Here is a 26498-nt window from a genome sequence, read left to right as displayed (position 1 = left end):
AAAACTCTGAATACCAAGTTTGATCATCTCAGCAAGATCTACGATTGTTACATAGCTTATTTTTCCCATTTGAGAAATTTTTATCAAACACTAGTCACAACTTCTTGAATCTCATATATACTTTCTAAAACTATGTCACACACTTGTGAAATTTGAACTACATTTTGTTCAAGCTTTCTCAAATGAAAAAATGGCCTATATAAGGATTGTATATATTGATGAGCTTAACAAACTCGGTATTCAAAACTTTTCAATTTGAGACAATCTAGGGTCCCGAAAACTAGTTTGTAGACGTTGAAATTTAAAAATCACAAATTTGAACCATCCAAACTTTCTCAAATGGAAAGTTGGCCAAAACAACAATTGTAGATCTTTTTTACTTTAACAAACTTGGTATTTAAAACTTTTCAATTTGAAGTCATTTAGAGTTCATAATACTAGAGTCAAAGTGTTGTTTTTTTATTTGACCAAATTTGACTTGGTCAAACTTGCTCAAATGAGACACTAAATGACCTCAGATGAAAAAACTTTGAATACCAAGTTTGATCATATCAGCAAGATCTACAATTGTTACATAGCTTATTTTCCCATTTGAGAAATTTTTATCAAACACTAGTCACAACTTCTTGAATCTCATATATACTTTCTAAAACTATGTCACACACTTGTAAAATTTGAACTACATTTTGTTCAAGCTTTTTCAAATGAAAAATGGCCTATATAAGGATTGTATATATTGATGAGCTTAACAAACTCGGTATTCAAAACTTTTCAATTTAAGATAATCTAGGGTCTCGAAAACTAGTTTGTAGGTGTCGAAATTTAAAAATCACAAATTTAAACCATTCAAAGTTTCTCAAATGGAAAGTTGACCAATACAATAATTGTAGATCTTTTTGAGTTTAACAAACTTAGTATTCAAAACTTTTCAGTTTGAAATCATTTAGAGATCATAATACTAGAGTCAAAGTGTTATTTTTTTATTTGACCAAATTTGACTTGGTCAAACTTGCTCAAATGAGACACTAAATGACCTCAGATGAAAAAACTTTAAATACCAAGTTTGATCATCTCAGCAAGATCTATAATTGTGAAGTTATAACATATTACATAATATCCGTCTCTAAAACATAATATATTAAACATGCATCGTTGTATCATACGGGCACAACCGTGAATTTCTTCTTGACGTATGACCCTTGGTTATGATCTTGTCGTAACCATGGAGTGTCTTCATCATTTAACATGATGCTTGGATCTTTCTTCAGTATGAAGGGTGGAATTCGAACATTTCTTTCGTAATCTTCTGACATGTCTGACTTGTCTTCAATTCCCACTATATTTATTTTCCCAGAAAGAATTATGTGGCATTTTGGCTCATTGATCATTGAGTTGATGTCTTCGTTTTTTTCTCTCTTTGATTTTGTAGATATGTCTTTCACATAGAACACCTGACTCACATCGACAGCAAGAACGAATGGTTCCTCTTTGTACCCAATATTGTTGAGGTCCACTGTTGTCATTCCATACTCTTTGTCGACTGTTACCCCTCCTCCGGTCAGCTTCACCCATTGGTACCGGAACAAAGGGACTTTAAAATTAGGTGCGTAGTCTAGTTCCCATATCTCTTCTATGCGGCCATAATATGTTTGTATATTTCCATTTGGATCTGTTCCATCTATGCGAACACTACTATTTTGATTGGTGCTCCTTTTATCTTTGGCAACTGTGTAAAATATATTCCCATTTATCTTGTACCCTTGGTACGTGAGGATATGCCACGATGGCTGCCTAGCCAACAAATACAGTTGCTCATCAATATTGTCATCACCTTGACATTCTTTTCGCAATCAACCACTGAAACTTTCCATGTGCTGACGCCTAATCCAAGCTTTAGTCTTCCCTGGAAATTTGGATCGTAAGAACTCCTTATGTATCTCGATGTACGGATGCAAACTAGTGTAAATTTCATATTTTCTAAAATGATATATTTAAACAAAACTAGTACGGATTTCACATGTTTCAATAAATAACCATCCATACTAGTTGACCTTGCTTACGTGATCATCTCAGCCAGCATTTCTTCACCGGACGGCACCGTACTTGGCCAAGGAAGAGCTCCGATTCTACGAGAAAGGAAATACGGTCTTACACGACCGTTGCCGCTCTCCCTCATAGCATCAAAGTTCCTCCTTGACATCCGTTACCGCTCGGCAGAGAACATGTTGGCCGAGCTGAACACGGTCCGTAAGTTCAACTAGTACGGATTTTCTATAATTTTCTAACTATTTACTAAGTTTTTCATTTCATGAAAAATTTTATTCTAAAAAAAGGCATGATTTCTAAGTAGTTCATTTCATGGAAAAAATAATTCTAAGTGACCTGCTTTATATCGGCGAGCTCGCGGACGTTTAGGTTGCCGAGGATAGTAACATTTGTAGACGACATTTGTAGGTCTGAAGTTATCAAATATCCATCAAATTATAGCTCAAAAATATGTTTCAATAAATAACCATCCGTACTAGTTGACCTTGCTTACGTGATCAACTCGGCGAGCATTTCTCCACCGGACGGCACCGTACTTGATCAAGGAAGAGCTCCGATTCTACGAGAAAGGAAACACGGTCTTCCACGACCATTGCCGCTCTTCCTCGTAGAATCAAAGCTCCTCCTTAACATCTGTTACCGCTCGGCAGAGAACATGCTCGCCGACTTAAACACGGTCCGCAAGTTCAACTAGTACGGATTTTCTACAATTTTCTAACAATTTTCTAAGTTTTTCATTTCATGGAAAATTTAATTCTAAAAAATAAAAGGCATGATTTCTAAGTAGTTCATTTCATGGAAAAAATAATTCTAAGTGACCTGCTCGATATCGGCGAGCTCGCGGACGTTTAGGTTGCCGAGGATAGTAACATTTGTAGATGATATTTGTAGATCTGAAGTTATCAAATATCCATCAAATTATAGCTCAAAAACATGTTTCAATAAATAACCATCCGTACTAGTTGACCTTGCTTACGTGATCAACTCGGCGAGCATTTCTCCACCGGACGGCACCGTACTTGGCCAAGGAAGAGCTCCGATTCTACGAGAAAGGGAACACAGTCTTCCACGACCGTTGCCGCTCTCCCTCGTAGAATCAAAGCTCCTCCTTGACGTCCGTTACCGCTCGGCAGAGAACATGCTCGTCGAGCTGAACACGGTCCGCAAGTTCAACTAGTACGGATTTTCTATAATTTTCTAAGTTTACGTATAAAATCATAATAAAGTCCAACATATAAAGTTACACATGCATCTACATCGTAAAATGAGATAAGCTACTGATAAAACATAAGAGGATTAAGTTTGTTACCTCCAAAATCGAAGAGCAACACCAATAGAGGAGGAGAGAGCAAGAACAACAGCAAGCTGAAAAATAGAGGCAGTGAGTTTGAATGGAATGGCTCGGGCTCGGGAAGGAAGAAATGAGCTGAATTATAGGCCGGGATTATTAGTCCCGATTAGGGGTCCAAACCAGGACTAAAGATTAATCTTTATTCCCGGGGCATCACCCAAACCGAGACTAAAAGCTTTAGTCCCGGCTGGTATTACCTTTAGTCCCGGTTGGTAATACCAGCCGGGACTAAAGACCCCTGCTCCGCGGACGACCGTTGGGCAGGGACCTTTAGTCCCGGTTGGTATTACCAACCGGGACTAAAGAGTTCTTTAGTTCCGGAGGCAAAAAAAAAAAAAAATACTGAAGCTAATGTCAAATTAGGACATCGTTCTAAAGTCTGTTCTCTAGTAGTGAGCAGACACGTTATTCTAGCATATCAACAGTAGGTACATACGCTGCACGAATCGACGACCTAATCTCTTAGCAGCCCTGCCTTGCATACTATTCAAGCCCGTTTAGAAATGACGCTCTTTACCACGTCGACGACAACACGACGATCTAGATCTTTACCGTTTGCATACTGCCTTCTGTCCGACCTACGTGGGCTTCAGGGAAATGACGCTCTTTACCATGCACGAACTGTGCAGGCACGAGGTTTCGTGGAAATTGGATCCGCCAGGGCTCTGCAAGTGCAAACACCTAAGTCTAAGTGCACGTCCATACGCACGTGGGTGCACCTTAACAAATGTCTAAGGGCCTGTTCGGTCCCTTGCTAAAGTTTAGCTATTAAAACTAATGATTAAATTTTAGTCACCTTGTTTGGTTTCGGTGACTAAAGACCACTAAAGCAGTTCAACAAAGACCACACTACTCCTAATGAATGCACAAATCAAAGTGGGAGACCAACAATAATGAGGGACAACCATTGTCCACTGGACACTTTAACCCACTTTTAGCTACGCATGAGTGACCAATGTGACTAAACTACTTTAGTTCCTTTTTAGTCAGTTTGTTTGGTAACTTAGTAGCTAAAGTGACTTAAGTTTAGTAGCTAAACTTCAGGAGGAGCCACCAAATAGGCCCTAAGATTAAGATCTACCCTTGCATGTACCGATGTACATGTACTTTACCACTGATAACACGTGTAAGACTCCAACTGATAATTTTAATATAAAAAAAATCAATAGCTGGTTGAAGCGTCCATATCGTCTATCATAAAGCTCACTCGACCTCAAGTCCTATACATATTGATTTTGTTTAATTTAAATTCCATATAAACGGAAACATGGACAAACACATATGCAGACCCACCTTTACGACGCATGCATGTAAATATTCTACTCTGACTAGCGCATCTCTAAAAACTCAACCAATATTTATCAAAATTAACGAAATCACCAATGTGTTCTCGTTAAATAATGGTGTCACTAATTTTTCAAAAAAAAAATCTGATTACGTATACGCTTGTACTGAGAAATGAGGTTTAAGCGGTTAATAAGTACTTGCCTTTCAACGTGATGGGCCATTCTCAATGAAGCATTTCATAGCGTTATTTTCAAGACTATCACGTTCATATAAAATCAAATGAAACATGGATGAAAATATTATACATTGTCAACGTATACTTTCGTTCTAGTGTTTTATAGACATTTAATTTCATGATACATATAGAGTTAGTAATTGTGCTAAGAGAGATAAAACTCACTTCTTCTTTCTCATATTAAAAATACCGTGGGGACTTCGTTTCTTATGCAGGAAACGATAACGATCTCTTCGCGTTTTCTTCTCTTTCTTCATTAAGTTGTTTGCCACCTCAGAGTTTTGCTTATGTGGCAATGTAATTAATTCTATGAAAACTATATCCTAGTCACTGAGTTGGGACTGGCCTTATAAAGCTCACTTGACCTCAGGAGTCCTATACATATTGATTTTGTTTAATTTACATTTTAATAAATGAAAATGTCCACAAACACACATGCACACTCACCTCTACAACGCACACATGTAAACACTACTCCGACTATCATCTCAAAAATCAAACCAATATTTATCGACATTAATTGACAAAATCACCACATGTGTTCTCGTTAAATAATGGTGTCATTATTTTAAAAAAAATAGATCTAATTATGTATACGCTGAGGTTTAAGTAGTTAATAGGTACTTGCCTTTCGACTTGTTGGGCCATTCTCATTGGAGAATTTTATAACGTCTTCAAGACTGTCACATTCGGATGAAATCTCCATTCTCAGTGCGTAAGTTTCATTCTAGTGTTTTATAGACATCTAATTTTATGATATACATATAGTTGGTAATTGCGCCAAGAGAGAAAACTCACTTCTTCTTTCTCATATTAAAAATAATGTTATATTATTAAAAATGTTATGTGACAGTTTATTAAAAACAAAGAGCAGACATCGATGAAGTAAGGTGATCTTATAAAATTGATGCAATGAAGTAAGGCAAAGTACTCGAAAAATTAAAATGACAGAGGAGCAAGCTAAAACCTGTGTTGATGATCGACAACGCAGAAGCTTGAAATTGAATAATGTAACGGCTCTTCTAGCACAACTTGTGGCAACTAGTGTGTTGCAAGTTGCTACTAAAATTTGCCGCTTTTAACTCTACCGTAATCCACAAGCTACTCGCCTACTCCATATGCCTTTTTCTAACTTTTGTTTCCAACTCTCAAGCGTGCGTGGTCAAACTTTCTGATATGTTGCCTCCATCCAAAAAGAAATATAGTCCTAAATTCATAAATGCTTTTTACAAAACAAAAAGCATCAGTTACTTTCATTTTTTTTTCTCGAACATGCAAAATGTTTGCGCGTTAGTGGCCCTGTTGCACGTCTTTATATTAAGGTAGGGAAAAAAATTCATACAACACGTCTTAGCGTTGTCCTAGAGGGTCAATAAATTATACATGAACACTCAGATCCTTCCTAGTATACTTCCATATATGTTTATATAACAAAATATATTATATAACTAATCAACAATATTTACTCCCTTTGTTCTAAAATAGATTAAAACTTAAAAAGGACAGGGATTTCATGTAGTACAATCCTTTGACGTCTCGGCACAAGCACAACAACTAATGATAACTGATAATGTTAAAAGGTAGAAAGTGCAAGACTGTTCACGCAAGCAGAATATAGAAAGCTGCAGGCCTGCAGCCATACCATACCAAGTGTATGCCGAACTTTTCCCCTGTCAACTTCACGCGTGTACCTCGCGGGACTTTACTTTTAACTATAGTAATAACTAAGTACAACACGTCACGCCCATCGCCGAAAATCCGGTGCCAGTACCATAGATATTGTGGTAAATAAGCATGTGTTTCGTTCACGTCTCCTGAAATTTAGTCACCTAAAATAGCTTCTAAAATTTAGAGAGATTAAAAGAGCCCTTTTAGTCCTTTTTATTTAGGGTGTTTGATCCAAAGTAACTAAAAAATACAACAGTCTAACTAAAAGGTGAGATTTAGTCTCATTTAACAACACTTAGATGACTGGCTGGCTAATGCACTTTTTAGTCCCATTTAGTCATAGGCTTTGTTTGGTTTCACATGACTAAAATTTAGCTAATAAAATCAATGACTAAACTTTAGTCACTCCTGTTTGGTTCGAGTCACTAAGCCCTGTTGGCTTGAACTTATCAGCCGTACCGTTTCAGCGAAATAACAGTGTTTTTTCTCTCACAACAAATCAGCATCATCATCAGCCGTTTTTTCGACCAACCGAACAGGATGTAAAAGTGACTAAAGACCATTAAAACAGTTCAACAAATATCAAACTACCCCTAATGAATGCCCAAATCAAGGTGGGAGACTAGCAATAATGAGAGGCAACCCTTGTCCACCGGACACTTTAGCATACTTTTAGCTACTCTTGGGTGACTAATGTGACTAAACTACTTTATTCTCTTTTTAGTCAGTTTATCTGGCAGTTTAGTAGCTAAAGTGACTAAAGTTTAGTAGCTAAATTTTAGTAGGGGTAACCAAACAGGCCCACCGTGTTTGAATAAAAGTAACTAAATGAGATTAAATGGGACTAGATTTAGGAGGCGATGAGTGAACCAAACACCACATAAGCCCTTGTTTAATTGCTCTCCTAAAGCTTACTCCCTATCATATTAGATATTTGGACACATACATAGAATATTAAATATAGACTAAAAATAACTAATTGCACAGATTGCGACTAATTTGTGAGATGAATTTTTGAAACCTAATTAGTCCATGATTTGATAATGTGGTGTTACAGTAAATATGTGTTAATAACAGATTAATTAGATTTAATAAATTTGTCCCGTGAATTAAGAATTTCTGTAATTTATTGTATTATTACTATATAAATACTTGCTTGTGATATCTCGATGTACTTCCTAAACTTTACTCATGAATTTAAACGCCACTTGAGTCGCTAGAGCGGTACTAGAGCTCTAGGCAAACTACAATAATCGGAGGTGTTGGTGAGCACGGTGTGACAAATGATGGATGCATGCATCACATGCCCGATAGGTGACGGCTTCGTTTATTTTTGTGGGCTCCGTGTATTTCGGTGGTGGCGATGGCAACCTTGACCCTGATCGCTTATTGATTTCGGTCAGCTTAAATTAATTAGCCAATAATATTTTTTTTCATAATAAATCAGCACCGATCAGCGTAGAAATCATCAGGCCCCTCGTCACCGCCGGTCCTTTGCGATTTGCCAGCCCATGCCGGCACGCCCGTGCCCACCATGCGCTGGTGTGCTGTGGCGAATGGCGGCAGCGGACTGATTGATGCATGCTGTGCTGGAACGGCTGCATCCGCATTGCGTGTTGCGATTGCGACGGGGCCAGCCTTAGCCGGCGTGACAGTATTATTATTGCTAACCAAATATAGTACGTACGTTATATATAATACTAATATACGTAAGCCAAAACAATGATGGGTTTAACTAGAGCGTCCTCCAGTCGATCTCGTCGCCGAGCTACTCCTCCCTACCAAACAAAATTGTCTGGAAATTTGGTGAAGGTACCTAACAATGCATCACTCTATTCGCTTATATTAAAATTTGGCTTATACTGATATTTATACTGAAATATTGGTCACGTTCGCTTCGCTGAAAAAATAAACCGAAATACTGTTCCGGCTGATTTGTTGTGAGAGAAAAATATTGTTCCGGGTGAAAAAACAAGCTAAAAAGTACGGGTTACAAGACAAACGAGCATGACATTGTAGCATTAGGGCCTGTTTGGTAGGGCTTTGGCTTCTCTGAAAATGACTCCGGCTCTAGCTCCTCTGGAGAAGCTGAAGCCGTTCTGGAAAACGTTTGGCAAAACGGCTACTTCACACTAGACGACGTGAACCCACAGCAAGGAGCCGCACGAAGCTCGTTTTTGAGGCTTCTCCTGCGCAGGCAAAAAATGGCTCCGGCTCTCCATATAAAGTCCTTTTCACCCTGTAGAAACCGGAGCTGAAGCCCCTGTAGAAACCGGAGCTGAAGCTCCTGCAGAAGCCTGGCAAAGAGGCTCTTAGATGGAAAAAAAAAAATACTGTAGCACTAGATGGAGCGATGCAGAGGCCAGGGTCACGCCTCACGGATAGGAGTGGGTGGGGCTACCTGCTCTCCTCAGTCACACGCATAGAGAGACGCGCACACAGATCTAGCCGTTCGCTTTTCGTAGCCCACCACTGCACTGCAGCAGTGCGGCACTGTCCCGTTGGTAGCAGGGTAGCAGGCTAGCAGCCAAGATCTTCCGATCGAGCCCGTAGCGCACCGATTGGGTGTGGGTTCGATCGGATACTCGTACGGAGTTCGATCTGCCGCTGCGCCAACACCACGTTGATCGAGGATTCCTTTTCTTTTCTTTTTTTTTATTTCAGAGCGTGTTTAGTTGTCAAAATTTAGGAATTTGTGTTACTGTAGTATTTTCGTTTTTATTTAGCAAATATTGTTCAATCGTGGACTAATTAGGCTCAAAACGTTCGTCTCGCAATTTTCAACCAAACTATGTAATTAGTTTTTTTTCGTCTACATTTAATACTTCATGCATGTATTGTAAGATTCGATGTAATAGGTACTGTAGCACTTTTTTGGATTTTGGGGCGTGAACTAAACACGCTCTCAATCCCTGACGATTTGCAGTTGGGCGAGACATGCGTGTCAGTTTGGTGCACTGTATCAATTATTAATTTTCATCAGCCTGTCGTGTGTGCTTTTGTGCTTACTGTATGTTTAACCGTTAGCTTTGGAGTACTTCTGCGCGTGTCCGTCAATTTTGTTATTTAGAAAAAAAAATACTACACAGTGATATGGGCCGTTATCTTGGTTGGGCTGTTGATGGGTCTCTATGGAGCCTCCGTCCGTCCGTGCAATTTCCTTCTCCTGCGCGGCGGCTGCGCATGCATTCGGCGATGGGCGAACCAACCCAACGGCATTACGGCAGCTGCGAAGGGCCCATACGGATGGAACCCGATTAATCGGCCGGACGCTAATCTAGCTCCTTTCATCAGGAAACGGAAGGACTGGGTTTAGGCAACAAAGAGATACACATACATCATCAAAAATAGTGATATGGTATAGAAATTATGAGAAGATAGAGGATGAGTTTCATGCAGACGAAACCGTACGCGTATTGTTCCCAACGAATTGAAAACTAAGCGAAACTTCATCGAAAGTGTTTATTTTTTTCATCCCCACGTGCTGAACTGAATAAAACTTCACAGGAAACATTTCATTACGTAACATCATGCCACGTTAAAATACGTATTATGGAGCATGCTTCGTTTCATCATCCACACCTCACTCGTCGAAAAAATGCAGGAAACTTAGCACTAATAATAGCTTTAGTAGATAAAAAATCATTTTCTCTCTTGGATAACCCTTTTGCCACATCATCAAATTGTACAACCTAATTAATGCAATAAACTATTATAGCCAACATTGTTGGGCTGCCCTTATTACTTGTATTCGTGTTCCTCCATTTTGTAATGAAAAAAAGTTCATTTTACCTCCCTCAACAATTAAAACAGTCTAATTTTTCTTCTCGAACTTTAAATCCAGACTTTTTTAACAAGCCTTCAAAACCAGACATCCTACGGCGCTCAACTACCAAAACCTTTAAGTTAACCCCCTAACTCAGTTTAAAGTGGTTTCCAAAGTGGCCTCATGTTTTTTTAGTTAAACAACAACCCGACAAATACTAGATAACATTTATAAATCACGAAAAATGACTATAAGCTTCTAAAGTTTCCAAGAAAAATACTAGAAACAGGGTGAGACACGACAAACCCAAATACAATATTTTGAGCTCGCAAAAAAATCCTTTAGAAGCTTTAAAGATTATATTTAGCTATAAGAAAATGGGAAAATGTACAACATTTCTATAAAAACTTACAAAACATTATAACTAATGTATAAACTACTTTTTAAAATTTTCCACAACAAAAAAAATGAGATGCAACCAACATGAGGACAACACTGAATGTGTTCATACTATGCATTTATGCTGGTTGCATGTCATGTATTTGTTTTAAAAATTTTTAAAAATGTGTTTAGACATCTATTAGAATGTTTTGGGGATTTTTATAATTTTCTATATTTTTCTCATTTTCCTAGAGGTAAATATTATTTTTGAAGCTTTTAGAGATATTTTCATGAGATTTAAATATTTTATTTGCATTTATTTAGTCCCAATATTTAAATGTTTTGGAATTTTTAGAAGCTTATAAGCATTTTTATGTGTTTGAAAATTTTATCTAGTGTTTACCAGATTTTTTAAAGAAAAAAGGATAAAATCACCTCGAAAACGACTTTAAACCAAAGCATGGTAATTTAAATTGTTTTATAAGAATCAAGGGTGTAGAATGTCCATTTGAAAGTGCATCTAGCCTTTTAGTGGGTTTTGGGTGATTGAATGACAACGTGATTAAATGATTAACCTGTTTGCTAAGTGTGGACAGGTAATAGGTTATCTCACAGTTACTTAATGAAAGCCAAAATGATGTGTTGTTGTATAAATAATCTAGTTCAAGCACAAGACAACAATGCAAATGAAATTCATGCAAAGGCTTATTTATTGTGGGATTTTCGTGTACTATGTGAAAGTAAGCTTGTAAGAATTAATTAATGAGACATAAGGGATTGCATATGTAATGGTCTCATATTTGAAGCTTGCTAAATTGAAATGAAAAAGATAACAATACATGAATGGATGATTCAACACAAGATGTGACTTGATGGCTTGAGATGGTGAAGATAGCAAGAAAAAGCTTTGAGGTACTAAGCAAGGGTGAAGGGCAAGCGACGGCTTGGCGACCGAAGAACCTAGCTAGGGTGAAGAAGAAAGTACTTGCATTTAGTTGAGGTACTAATCAAGCTAAGATGGTCATATTAATGTGAAGGATCAAATCTATAATGAAGTATTTGAAGGAAGTGACTTGATACATTTGGGATTATTCAAATTTGATGAATGGAATCAAGTCACGTGCTCAAGATGGCTATGCTCAAGTGAAAATATCAATATCAATATGTTGACACCCTCACTTGGTGAAGATTGGAATACACGGCCTCGGATTGAAAGAGATCAACTCAAAAGGTTTAATTTCGTTATACTTTTAAATTTAAGTTAATAGGAATGCCATACTATTAAGAGGGATGCATCATGTTGATAGATAATGTTTCATAAGTGCTTAAGCCAACCCATGTGAGTTTTGAGTGTTTGAAAGACAAATGAGCTAACTGATTTCTTGCTGGTCTGGCAATACTGGACGTGTCCGGTATTTGCCCAGCAGGTGTAAAATTGTTGTTCTTGGGTTGGTTCGTCGAGAGTTCTGACGTAAGTCAGGAGTTCCGATGGTCAGGAGTCCCGGCAAGGGTCGGGAGTTCTGATGTCTCACAGTTTAACTGACTTGGAGGGTTCACTGTCCTGGTCATACCGGACATGTCCGGTGTGGATGGCCAGAAGCCAACGGCTAGTTTTCAAATACCTTGAGAGTCGAGAGTTCCGACGGTCGGAAATCCCGGCATATGTTGGGAGTTCTGACACCTCGCTTACTTTAACTCAGTTACATGGTTTCAAATATACTGAGGGTCGAGAGTTACGACGTGAGTTGGGAGTTCCGACGTCTCACAGCTTCACTATAACTTAGTTACCATTAGAACAGTGTAAGTCATATCAGACGTGTCTAGCATGCATACCGGACGTGTCCGGTATAGCAACGGCTATAAAACGGCTAGTTTTTCAAGGGGGCTATAAATAACCCCAAGCCTCCACCTTTGGAGGCTGCTGATTCTGCTGACATACACACACATTTTTGAGCCTTGCCAACTCTCCTAAACCCTCTTTTAGTGAGTGTGTGATATAAATTGCAAAATCTATTTGTGGGTTAAGAGAGAATTTGAAAAAGAGAGCAAGCCACCACTTGAGCACTTGTGCATATTGTCAATCTCATGATTCGCATTTGTTACTCTTGGACTCTTCGGTCCTAGACGGTTAGGCGTTGTCGGAGAGCACCCGAGAGACTGTGGTGTGCCACGGAAAGTTTGTAACGGTCGATTCCGCCGCCTCGGAACCATTTAGTGGAAGGAGGAAAAGGAGTTGGATAAGACTCCAGCTAGAATGACCTTCATGGTACCCTCTAGGGCTGACCTTCGCTGGGTCGCCCATAGCCCCCTCAACGGAGAGTAGGACTCGAATGAGTCCAAACTTCGGTAAAACAAATATCGTGTCTCAATTCGCATTTCATTTGATATTTGTGTTGCCTCCAGCTCTTGTGTAGGTTCTCTGTGTATATTTATATCTCTAGTAGGTACCTGCAGTTTGGTTTGAAGATAGAAATCGAAAGGAGCAAGTTCGGGGCTATTCTGCAGAAACCGTGCATACCAGACAAGTCCGGTATTAGAGCTCTGTCCTGAAAATATTTATTTGCTGTTCTAATTTTGTGTTGTAGGGTTGTAGATTCTAGATATATTCTTTATACCTTGTATACTCTGTGGCTAACTTGTGAGGGGTGGTATTACTCTTATTTGGAGTTTCTATTTTGGAAACTCCCTTTACTAATCATTTCCACATTTAAAGGAGTTAATTTTCAAAAACACCTATTCACCCCCCCTCTAGGCGACATCCTAGGTCCTTTCAATTGGTATCAGAGAAAGGTTCTCACCTAAAGCTTCACCGCCGTGAGAAAAGGATGTCGATGCCTATCGAGTTGGAGCCGGTGCTTCTCTAAAATGGTGGTTCAAACTTTCTAACTTGGTCAATATATGTACTCAATGCTTTTAGAGATATTAGTCCTCTTGTTGAGCATATTGTGGATGCAAGCATATCTCTTTCTATAGTTGATTGGAGCAACTACAAAAATTTATCAAAAGAGGAAGAGATATGCGTGAAACTCAATGCTCAAGCTATTAATATTATTTTGAGTACATTGAGTGTAGAGGTTCAAGATGAGGCAATCTTCAATGGACAACCACCTCTAGAGAGTGCTCATCTCATTTGGACTAGACTTTTTGATTTATATGGAAAATCCAAATGTGATGATGCACTTGAGATCGAGTCAATGGAAAGTATGTCCATTATGTCTTCATACAGCAAAGAAGCCTCACAAGACCTCAAGAGTGTCGAGCCGGAGCAAGAAGTGCAAGCAGCGCATGACCTGCTGTCTGGCTGCACATACCGAACGTGTCTGGTATGGCCGAGGCAGCAGACCAGCAAGCAGCTGTTTGCAACGATGCTCAAGCCCGATGGCGACCAAGTGATGAGTCAACCTCAGTATCTCATGATACTCATCACTTGTGTCTCATGGCCAAGAAAAGAAAAAAAAAGAGTAACAAGAAAGATCAAGAAAAGGAGAAAGCATAAGTAGATGATCAAGATGAGAGTGATGTTGAAGTTGAAGACAACTACAACCTTGATCATCTCAACCGCAAAGACAAGTTCATCACCATGAAGATAGTTGAAAAGAATGATGAGCTTGAAGAAGAGATTGAGAAGCAAGAGCAATCACTTCAAAAGCAAGAATTGTTTCTCATCTCCAAGATGGAAGAACTAAAGGCTCTAAGTGAAAGGTATGAAAAATTGTCAATTGTGCATGCTTTAGTTACTAAATCCTCTTCTAGTGTTTCACAACTAGAGAAGGAAAACTTGGAGCTCAAAGCAAGGCTAGATGAACTATCAAGCAAGTATAATGTGCTACAAGCAAACTATGTTCATCTAAAGTGCTCTCATGATGAAGTAGTAGAATCAAGCATCATGCTTGAGGTAGCTCATGAGGTTGTGATCACATCGGTAAAATTCTCTCAACCTCTCACACATTCACTCACTAGTACACCATCTCAATTAAATATTTCTTGTACTAATGAGTATGCTCCTCAAGCAAGCCAATCTTTGATTGAGCTAAATCTCATAGAAAACATAGAGCTTAAAGAAGAGGTAAAAAGATTAAAGAAAGATGTGATTCGGTTGAAGGGTAAGGAGAAAGCACAACCTTCTCAAGATAACCGTGATAACATGGTGAAGAAGCTTGAGAAGAGTTCAAACCTTGCTTCCTCCAAAGCCCAATAAAAGAATCACATCTCAAGCAAGGCCAACCCAACCAAGAGCAAGAAACATGGAAAAAGGATGTGATATGGTTGTGGATTGTATGGACATAAGTGGGCTATGTGTCCACACAAGAGTTGGGCCGACAAGGTTGAAGCCACAAATCAAAAGGCTTCTACCAAAAAATGCCCAATGTACAAAGAGGCAAGAAAGGAAGCCCAAGTTGTAACAAGAAGATGCTATGGATGCAATGAGATAGGCCACAAGGTTGATAGATGTCCATACAAGCAAAGCAAGCATAGAGCAAACAAAGGCCGCATATGCTATGCTTGTAAAAGAAAGGGGCATCTAAGCTATGAATGCCCAAATGGTAACTCACCTAAGCCAAACACATTTGTTTATAATAATATGCTTAGGAAGACCACAAATGGAGTTAGCATTAGTAAGGTGATGTGTTCACCACAAACTAGTGATAAAGCCATTTGGGTGCCTAAGCACTTGTTTACTAACTCAAAAGGACCCAACAAGAGTTGGGTATCAAAGTATGCTTAGGTTAATGATGTAGGTACTTGGTGATGAGATGAAGGCTTCGGGGTGGTTGAGCAAGCAATTTGACAATATTCACTCAATCTATCAACCAATTCTTATCATAATCCCTTATATGGTTGACCCAAAGATAATTCAATGAATATATCATATATTTCATCCTCACCATTAGTAACAAGTACCTAAACCTTTTTGGATAGCCACTTTGTTCGTTTCGTGTTCTATAGTTCACAATAGGTACATTTGTGAAATAATGAAAGTGGCTAATTAGATTTAATTAAAAAGAATTTTACTTTGTCATATGATGCTTTTAACGGCTCTCTAGTAAACCAATTCATTTGTTGAGTTGCAAGTTTATAATAAATACTAGAGCTAAACGAAGAATCACAAGCAGCGAATTAATTGGTTCTGTCCTGCACCTACCGGACGTGTCCGGTATTACTATCGGACGTGTCCGGTATGGCTAGGGACAGAAATTGAGTGTTTCTGTTCTGTGTATTCCAGACGTGTCCGGTATTGTAGGAACCAAAACACTAATTGGATAAGCAACTGAGTTTCTGATCCATATATTTTTCATATATCCTCAATTTACTCAGAAGCTTGTGGTTTACCAAATCTAAGTGGATTGTGAGCATCTCTTATACTCAAATTTACTTATGGCAAATTATTTAGTTGTGGTTCAAAATAGAAAATTGACTCTCAAATTCTTTATAGAATAAAAGTGCTTATGGAAAGTCATTTGAATTACTTGAAGCACTTATTTAGGGGGAGCTAAATTTCTATTTTGCACCTTGTGGACTAACAAATTTATCTAGCATTCTTTGTAGTCCTTTGGATGAAAAGTTGAATTCATAACTAGCATGATTATTTGACAATTAAGGTCAACATAAAGACTATCATGCTATATATCTTCTTAGTGGAATTCTTGTGGGCTCAAGGCAAAGGTATGTGTTTACATACATGCATTGTAAGTGCATCTAAGACCCTTTATATGTTAGAATGTGCATTTGTGTGACATAGGAGAGATGTTTTTCAAAACCCATAACTAGCATGTGTAGGTGTTGTGAATTTAAAAAACTATTTAAATCTTGGTCTTTGTGACCTAGCCTTGCCATGTGATGATTATAGCTCTCCTTGATTGTTTGATTGGCTGATCACACATGACATGGCTTTCTTAAGTCCACAATCTACTATGTGTCACTTTATCTCTCTCAAGTAAGTGAAATCTTGTATATGCCAAATATTTGGAAAAGAGAAAATCAATTTATGGCATTGGATAAGGAAAGTGATGATACTCGGTTTGGATCAAGATTATATACCTTTTTGGACTGAGAAATAACAGAAAAGGGGATTGGAAGAGAGAAAGCACTTTTTGGAATTATTTGGGTCAGCCCGCGTATACCGGACGTGTCCGGTATGAGCGGGACTATAAAATCGAACGTACCCCTTCGGCCCAGACATGCTTGTCTCCTTCCAACCAACCCAGCCACTGACTTCTTCCTCACCTAGGGCGACCGAGGACTTCACCAAGAAAAATGAGAGAAGGAGATCGCATTGGAGAAGGCTTGCATCAAGATTGAAGGCCCAAGGACTTGGATTTCTCATCGCCTTCTCATCTCTTCTCTCAAGGTACCCTAATCACGGACCTCGTCCGATCTACATGGTCAATGCATGATTTTGAAATTCCTTCGGTCAATATGCTGCATTGGTGATATAGAAGCAATGTCCAAAGTTTGGAATTGATCCGTGATGGTTTGAATCATGGAACCCTAGTTAGGGTTGCTGGGCGCCCATATCGGAACGTGTCCAGTATGCTATCGGACGTGTCCGGTATGGCCCAGCAGAGCAGCTCCTCTGCTTCCTTTTGATTCAATCCAATATTAGAATTGTATGTTAGGCTTAGCTTCTTTTGTATCTTTGTTTTGCAAACCTATTGACAGTTATGTGTCAAAGATGGATGTAAAACCATGGATCAAAGATTCTACGTCTAAATTGTAATTCGAGATTAAATTTTGGGCATGTATTTGAAATTTCTTGAAAATCTTTTGATACAGGACAGCAGCCATGAGTGGACGACAGGAGCCGAGGTCCAAGCACAGGCGTGATCCCACACTTGAAAAGTACAAGAAGGCGAGACAGAAAATGCATCCTGGATTCAAGCCAACCAGCAGGAGGTCTACCAGGGCTGCCTCTAGTGCAGTAACTCAGTATGCAGAGGGATTAGGGAGCTCTTCTTCTGACACTAACACTGATGAGTTCAGAGTGGAGTCTAGAGAAGAAAGAAAGAGGAAGAGCACTGACAGAGGATCTGATGGTGATAGCTTAGATGAGGAGCAGGCGATTGAAGAGGAGCCAGTTCCTCCAGTTCAGCACTAGCCTGGTCACGGTATGCATTATGGTCTCCTTGAGACACGTTTGCCAAATGTGCCCTCTTATGTTCCCAGAGTTGACTACAGGGGAAAGGGTATGACCAGGAAAGCTAGAGATGACCGAAGGGTTGATTCGAGAGGCTTACCTAAGGTTAGTATGATCACCGCTTCTAGACAACTTTTCACCTGGACTTCTACTCTAGTGTGATTCTCACCAGGAACCCAGTTATTGCCAGGTCTCAGTGGATTGACTGGCAGTACATTAGAGAGTTACAGAAGGCCATAGTTGATCATGCCATTGCTATTTGCCAGCGCACTGGGGTTTATGAGATCATAGAGTTCCATCATGACTGGAACACAAAGGTAGTAGCTCAGTTCTATGCTACTCTATTCGTTGAGGAGGATGAGAGGCGGATGCACCAGATGCTTGAGGGCCAGTGGTATAGTGTTGATTATGATGTTTTCGCTGCTCACCTTGGCTTTTCAGAGGATGGCCTCTAGAGAGACCGGATTCACACCGAGCAGGTGTTACCCCCTGAGCAGCTTGCCTATATGTATCCTCCTGGTAGTGAGAGAGGAGCAGTGGGGAAGGTTCTAGGTCTTCACCCTACCTACAGATACATGGACAGGATGTTTAGGAAGACTATTGACTGCAAGGGTGGAGACAAGGGCAACATTGCTGATTACTCTAGGAACCTATTCCATAGGATGGCACCTGATGCTCGGCCCTTCAGCGTGTTTGACTTTATTTGGTCCGAGATCAGGAGTGTCGGAGAGAGGCCCCTCAAGGGCTGTGGTTTTGCTCCTTATATCATGTATATGATTGAGCAGGTGACAGGGCACACATTCAAGTATGATAAGATTCACAAGGCCCTAAAGATTGTTGCAGATTTGTCTAAGACAGGATTACCTCTAGCAGGACCAGGAGGAGCAGCAGCAGCACTAGAGGCAGATGCACCTGAGAGTGGTGCACCAGCAGGAGCTTCACCTCCACCACGTGCTCCTTCACGTTCTACTTTACACCGTGGCAGTCCTCCCTCGCCTATCCATAGGCTTTTCAGCTCCATATTTGAGATGTGCCGGGACATCTAGACCCAGCAGCAGAAGGAGAGGGAGGCTAGGAGGAAGGATACTCGAACCTTGAAGCAAATTGCTTCTAGGCTTGAGCTTGAGCCTCCTAGGTCTCCAGTATCAGATGAGGCAGCTAGTGAGCCTGAGACTGAGGAGCAGCCGCAGGCCAGATATGATAGAGAGTATGTTGAGTTCATTCAGCGATAGCAGCAGCAGGCACCAGAGCACCCTGACACTCTACCACTTTAGGCTCGTGTGCCTACTCACTCTCAGCCACGTCCCAGCACTGTAGACGACTATGCTTTAGATTGGTGGAGTGACCTGACAGGTGGTGGTGGCTACTACGGCTCTGGTGGCTATGACCCATCTAGTGTGGGTGGTTCTTGTCCAGCCGGTGTTTCACGCTCCAATGACGAGGATGCTAGTAGAGATGATGATGATGATGAGTGATCTCAACTTTCAGTGACAGTTTGTAGCCCCTTTGTCCTTAGTATGTCATTGTTGGACCTTTGTGGTGATAGATGACAAAGGGGGAGAGAGACTGATTAAAGCTTTATGATATTTGTTTCATTTGGCTTATCTTTGTACCTGATGATATGTACTGCAGGCTGTAGTTTTCGTTTTTGGGCTTCATTGATGTATCTTGGATTTGAGATAGATTGTATCATGTGAGATATGAGACTCACTTATGCTTTATCTATGTATCTCGTAAGACATGATCTTTATTTATATATTAGTGGCTTGTGGACTTGAGAAAATGTGCAATGAGTGTGATGTGTGAATTACATGTGTTATATTTATTTTCATAAAGACTATGCATGCTAGAAGCCAAATATTTGATGTGATGCCTTTATTTTTATTCTTGTGTGATATATCTTGTCATATGCATCACTGTTTCACTTTGTCACACACACATGCACCCCACGGATGCAATGATTTAGGAGGAGTCTCCTATATGTTTTAGTATGTGCAATTGACATTTGAGGTTATTTTGTGAATTCTAATCATAAGCACATATTAAGGGGGAGCCTCTCATAAATCATTGAACGCAAAAGTTTAAATGTTTATATCATTTTGTAAGCTTTAATCAAGTTGTCATCAATCACCAAAAAGGGAGAGATTAAAAGTGCATCTAGCCCTTTAATGGGTTTTGGGTGATTGAATGACAACGTGATTAAAGGACTAACATGTTTGCTAAGTGTGGACAGGTAATAGATTATCTCACAGGTACTTAATGAAAGCCAAAATGATGTGTTATTGTATAAATAATCTAGTTCAAGCATAAGACAACAATGCAATTAGAATTCATGCAAAGGCTTATTTATTGTGGGATTTCCGTGTACTATGTGAAAGCAAGCTTGTAAGAATTAATTAATGAGACATAAGGATTGCATATGGAATGGTCTCATATTTGAAGCTTGCTAAATTGAAATGAAAAAGATAACAATACATGAATGGATGATTCAACACAAGATGTGACTTGATGGCTTGCGATGGTGAAGATAGCAAGGAAAGGCTTCGAGGTACTAAGCAAGGGTGAAGGGCAAGCGACGGCTTAGCGGCCGAAGAACCTAGCTAGGGTGAAGAAGAAAGTACTTGCATTTAGTTGAGGTACTAATCAAGCTAAGATGGTCATATTGATGTGAAGGATCAAATCTATAATGAAGTATTTGATGGAAGTGACTTGATACATTTGGGATTATTCAAATTTGATGAATGGAATCAAGTCACGTGCTCAAGATGGCTATGCTCAAGTGAAAATATAAATATCAATATGTTGGCACCCTCACTTGGTGAAGATTAGAATACACGGCCTCGGATTGAAAGAGATCAACTCAAAAGGTTTAATTTTATTATATTTTTAAATTTGAGTTAATAGAAATGTCGTACTATTAAGAGGGATGTATCATGTTGATAGATAATGTTTCATAAGTGCTTAAGCCAACCCATGTGAGTTTTGAGTGTTTGAGAGACAAATAAGCTAACTGATTTCTTACTAGTCTGGCAATACCGGACGTGTTTGGTATTTCTACCGGACGTGTCCAGTTTTTGCCCAGCAGCTGTAAAATTGTTGTTCTCGGGTTGGTTCGTTGGGAGTCCCGGCAAGGGTCGGGAGTTCCGACATCTCACACTTTAACTGACTTGGAGGGTTCACTGTCCTGGTCATACCGGACGTGTCTGGTATTCATACCGGACGTGTCCAGTGTGGATGGCCAGAAGCCAACGGCTAGTTTTCAAATGCCTTGAGAGTCGGGAGTTCCGACGGTCGGAAGTCCCGGCATATGTCGAGAGTTCTGACACCTCGCTTACTTTAACTCAGTTACATGGTTTTCAAATATACTGAGGGTCAGGAGTTCCGACGTGAGTCGGGAGTTCTGATGCATCACAACTTCACTGTAACTTAGTTACCGTTGGGGCAGTGTAAGTCATACCGGATGTGTCCGGTATAGCAACGGCTATAAAACGGCTAGTTTTTCAAGGGGGCTATAAATAACCCCAAGCCTCCACCTTTGGAGGCTGCTAATTTTGCTGACATACACACACATTTTTGAGCCTTGCCAACTCTCCTAAACCCTCTCTTATGAGTGTGTGATATAAATTGCAAAATTCATTTGTGGGTTAAGAGAGAATTTGAAAAGGAGAGCAAGCCACCACTTGAGCACTTGTGCATATTGTCAATCTCGTGATTCGCATTTGTTACTCTTGGACTCTTCGGTCCTAGACGGTTAGGCGTCGCCGGAGAGCACTCGAGAGACTGTGGTGTGCCACGGAAAATTTGTGACGGTCGATTCCACCGCCTCGGAATCATTTAGTGGAAGGAGAAAAAGGAGTTGGATAAGACTTCGGCTAGAGTGACCTTCGTGGTACCCTCTAGGGCTGACCTTCGCTAGGTCGCCCGCAGCCCCCTCAACGGAGAGTAGGACTCGAACGAGTCCAAACTTTGGTAAAACAAATATCGTGTCTCAATTCGCATTTCATTTGATATTTGTGTTGCTCCAGCTCTTGTGCAGGTTCTCTGTGTATATTGATATCTCTAGTAGGTACCTGCAGTTTGGTTTGAAGATAGAAATCGAAAGGAGCAAGTTCGGGACTGTTCTGCAGAAACCGTGCATACCAGACACGTCCGGTATTAGAGCTCTGTCCTGAAAATATTTATTCGCTGTTCTAACTTTGTGTTGCAGGGTTGTAGCTTCTAGATATATTCTTTATACCTTGTATACTATGTGGCTAACTTGTGAGGGGTGGTATTACTCTTATTTGAAGTTGGAAACTCCCTTTACTAATCATTTCCGCATTTAAAGGTGTTAATTTTCAAAAACGCCTATTCACCCCCCTCTAGGCGGCATCCTAGGTCATTTCACCATTTGTGAAATTCGAGGAGGAAAATTTTAGTGCAATAATAGTTTGGGGGAGGTAAAAGAACCTTTTCTCTTTTGCACCGGATGGCAGCATACGACCTATTCCTCGGTTGGTCTATGTGTCTCCCTATGGGAGCTTTACCCGTGCTTGCGATGATGGTCAGCCCAAACACAGCTAACTACTCTCGTGCGGGGCTTGTGGTCCAGTGGTAGGATAGTCTAGTGGGACGCTAGCCACTAGGGTTCAAACTCTGATGTCGCACCTATTTTCTTGGTTTTTTTAAATTTGCATGGTACTGCACGTTTTCCGCGCATTGGAGACTAGAGAGCATCCCAATCTCTTTTTTGTGTGTACGGACGCACACGCGTGTGTGTACTTATTCTTGGTTTTTTTAGAATTTGCATGGTACATGCACGCGTGCGCGTTCGGTGGTACTGCACGTTTTTCGCGCATTGGAGACTAGAGAGCCTCCCAATCTCTTTTTTGTGTGTGTACGGACGCACACGCGTGTGTGTACTTATGGTGCAAGTGCAGAGTGTGTGGGTTATATACGTCCAAGTTGTACCTGATAAAAAAAACTACTCTCGCGCCAGGGAGTGATTGAGTGGATCCCTACCATGTCACTCAAACCTCTTGAGGATTGAATACTCTCCTTTTCTTAATCCCCCACTTCAAAAACTGCATTCGGTTTTACCTGCGATTAAGCCAGGGATTGCATGGCGTGGTCATCAACTCAAAGACACACACATGTGCACATGGTGGTGGTAAACACTCAGGACCCAAAGTGCTATTATATCATGTTTAAACATGGAAATGGTTCCTAGATCCAAAACATAAATTACGGTAATACCCAAAGTGCATAAATCCAAAGCATAATTATGTAACCAGTTTGAAAACATAAATATTCTATGTTGTCAAAGCAACAAATAAACAAAACTGACAAGGCTTATTCTCAAAATTCAATAGGTAGCTTATGATGATGCAGGATAAAATAGAATGATAAATCCTCTTCTTGTACTCAGAAAATGGCCTTCTATGCCTGTCTAGTAGTTGAGTATTGACCTTGGAGCCTACTGCAACAAACCAACATGTAGTGTTCAATACATGCTTATTCAACAAAACGAGCTATGGAACAGTCAATTACACAAGTAAAATTAATACCACAAAAGTGTCAGGAGATAATTGGAGAAAAAAAGTACCATTAAACAACCTGAATCAATTCACTGTGTTCTAGCCTTCTAGGCTTCTAGCCATGTCACAACAGGAACTTGCTTTTGTATCAGGTAAATGCCAGTTGGCAAGGAAAGGAGGATCGGAAGAGTACTAGTGTCACACTCAGATTCCATTGTCTAAATTGAAAAGTGAAATAAATAGAGGAAGTACTACAATTCACAAGGAAAATTATGTTAAGACCATACTAAACTCAGAGCCAGTCAGTCAGTTATTTACTAGTATATATATTGACTGTACAAGCGTCCATTCAAAACTCAACAAAAGCTAGTAATTTCTCTGTTTCGAGTATAACTTCACTGAACACACCGCTAATAACTAATTCATAATGATAGTAAGAGCATGCATATGAACTGAAAATGCACTGGTGAATGGTAGACTGGAAGTTAAAAGCTGATGAGTGCAAAGCTAGAAGGAACCAATCTTGTAGTTCTTATACAATGGTCAATCTGCAATGCCAAATTGTAATTTTGATAAATAAAATACTCTAATAAACCATAGGGTATTTATTTCTTGTTCATTCAAATAATGCAATAGGAAAAGGAAAACAAATCTCCTGGAACTGGCTTAGACAGCACTGCAGCACAATTTATTTTACAGTTAAGGACAGGGATTCATAATGTTTGTGCGCATTCATATATATATATATATATATATATATATATATATATATATCAAAATTGGTGAGGACACGCATTACTTGTTGGAGCTCAATAGGTGATGCGATGCTATCTTCCATGAAATGTTGAAAGTGTATAAACACAGTGCCTAATAGCCTAAGCAAGTAATCGTAACCAAAGTTGGCTGGCTGATTAGTCGAATAGCTAGTATTGTTGGCAAGACTCCAAAGCTTTTCTTGATTGTTTTCATAAAAAGGGCGTACCCAGTGCAGAGAGCTCCCGCTCTGTGCGGGGTCTGGAGAAGGGTGTTAGTGGCAAGCCTTATCCTCGCCTGTGCAATGCGAGGAGACCGCGACTCGAACCCGGGACCTTCCGGTCACAGATGGTAAGACTCTACCGCTTGCACCAGGCCCGCCCTTCTTCATAACTAATTATAATCAAGTTTGTAAGCAGCCAAATCTTATCAATTCATATAATTAAAGGATCCATAGGTAACATATAAGAGTGCTGCGGATGGCACCCCACCATTTACGCAAAATCCTCCAGCACACATATTCATACAGAACATAAGGAATCATTATCTTCCCCTCAGAACAGCAACCAAATACCTTCATAATATTATCTATCCTACCAGGCATACTATAAGGGACGATATGGAGATGTAGGAAATGATTGAAGTATTTCAGAGAAAAAGTAAAATTTCATATTTTTTTTACTGCAGTAGTAAGGCGTGCAAAGATTTAGTACTGCAGAGTATGCATGTCCACCATACTTTGAAGAAAAAAAAAACAGATTGCTAAACTACAGTTGTGCAACAATTTTGAATGCTTATTAAGAAAATACATGATGAAATGGAAACACATATGCATCAGTCATCAGATGATCACAATCAACCTTCAGTACCCTGTAAGTGCCATCAGTAGATGTTCTTACTTATGCAACATCATTTAGCAAGTAACGCACCACCACTATCTGGGATCTGAGCAGCCTCTGCATGTGGCACGACCAACCAACACATCTGAACCTAGAAATTGTCCTAGTTGGGTCTCAAACAACCTGAAAAAGATTTGCATGATGAAGATTAATACAAACTTGGCCTGAAAACCAACGAGAATTGCAGATCAGTAAACCAATGTGGAGTGTAGTTGAGCTTCAAAGAAACCAATAGTTTGTATATGATCTGAACAAGTACAACTGAGTTATATATGTAACCAGATCTCAAATGTAGATCAAACAAGTCCCAATTTGGGTACTCCTATTTGGGTGCACGCCCACTCGATAAAATACGTACCCAACACTTTTCAACAGGTCCCAATTTGCATCGCAAGTACGAGCAAACGGCAGGATTCCTCCGACCCAATTTACTGCCAGCCGTCCAGCGGCCCCAACCCAGGTCGCTAGCTGATGCCGTGATGCAGCTATTGCGCCGCCGCCGCGGCCGGTTGGTGGCTGCCGCACACCCACGCGCAAGCCGCTGTTCCGCGGTGTCCGCGCCTGGCGCCTCCGCCGGATGCTGCATAACTGGAGCTCGAGGCTCAAGCTGGAACCCATCTCCCTCTACATCCACTACGACGAGCCTGATCTCGCGTCCGCCAGCGACCGGAGGCCGGATCTCGCCGCCCACGAAGTTAACCAGTCTTTGAACCGCTTTACCAGAGAAAAGGCTCGTGGACGTCGGACGGGAAGCGTTCACCGTCGCCGTTGCCGTCGCGGCGGTGGCCGTGCCGGGCCGCCGCGCCGTCGCCTCCTGCACCGTCTCACGGCCACCGCGCCGTCGCCTCCTGCACCGTCTCGTGCTCGCGTGCTTACGTCCAAGCGCCAGACTCCGACCCGGAGGTCTGACTAGTGGATGCGTTCCGGGCCGTGGGGGAGTGGAAAGTTGGTTCCCAGCCTGTTTATTTTCCGGGCCAGCCCAAACCGAATGCTGATTTCACCGTGGATCCGTTTTTAAATGGGCCGCTCCCATCCACCTGGAACGGGCTCCAGAACGGGCCAATCAGACAGAACCGAACGAGGCCTAATCAGGACAGACCATGGGATCCCCTAAAAAAAAAAGACCATGGGACACGGAGAGAAACTTTTCATTACGCGACGAAGGATCACTCATTATATAGGCCACGAAGGATCACTTATCATATCATTATAAGCACACGTGAGAACGTCGTTCTTACTTATGTCTAAATTATAACAAACAAGATAACGCCTACTCCCTCCGTCTAAAAAAAAGCAATCCTAGCTTTAAACCTGCACATGAGGCTTGTCCAAGTTCAAAGCTAGGATTACGTTTTTTTTTTTTACGGAGAGAGTACTATCTTTCACCTTGCTAGCTCGCGGCTTGCCAGAGGCCTAAAGCTTGGTGGCGACCTTCTCAACGATGGAGGCTGCCTTGTCAAG

The 26498-nt window shown here is 40.5% G+C and overlaps 1 long non-coding RNA gene across 1 annotated transcript; it reads right to left on the bottom strand.

Moving 5' to 3' along the window:
* Positions 1–23101: 23101 nt before the first annotated feature.
* On the bottom strand, positions 23102–25914 carry LOC136503756 (uncharacterized). The gene is made up of 3 exons (XR_010770758.1): positions 25396–25914; positions 24999–25160; positions 23102–23327 (listed from the first exon to the last, which is right to left on the bottom strand). It is a non-coding gene; the product is annotated as an uncharacterized lncRNA (long non-coding RNA).
* Between the last annotated feature and the right edge of the window lie 584 nt (positions 25915–26498).

This window comes from Miscanthus floridulus, chromosome 1, assembly GCF_019320115.1.
Source record: "Miscanthus floridulus cultivar M001 chromosome 1, ASM1932011v1, whole genome shotgun sequence".
Lineage (NCBI taxonomy): Eukaryota > Viridiplantae > Streptophyta > Magnoliopsida > Poales > Poaceae > Miscanthus > Miscanthus floridulus.
This window is presented reverse-complemented; position numbering and strand designations above follow the sequence as displayed.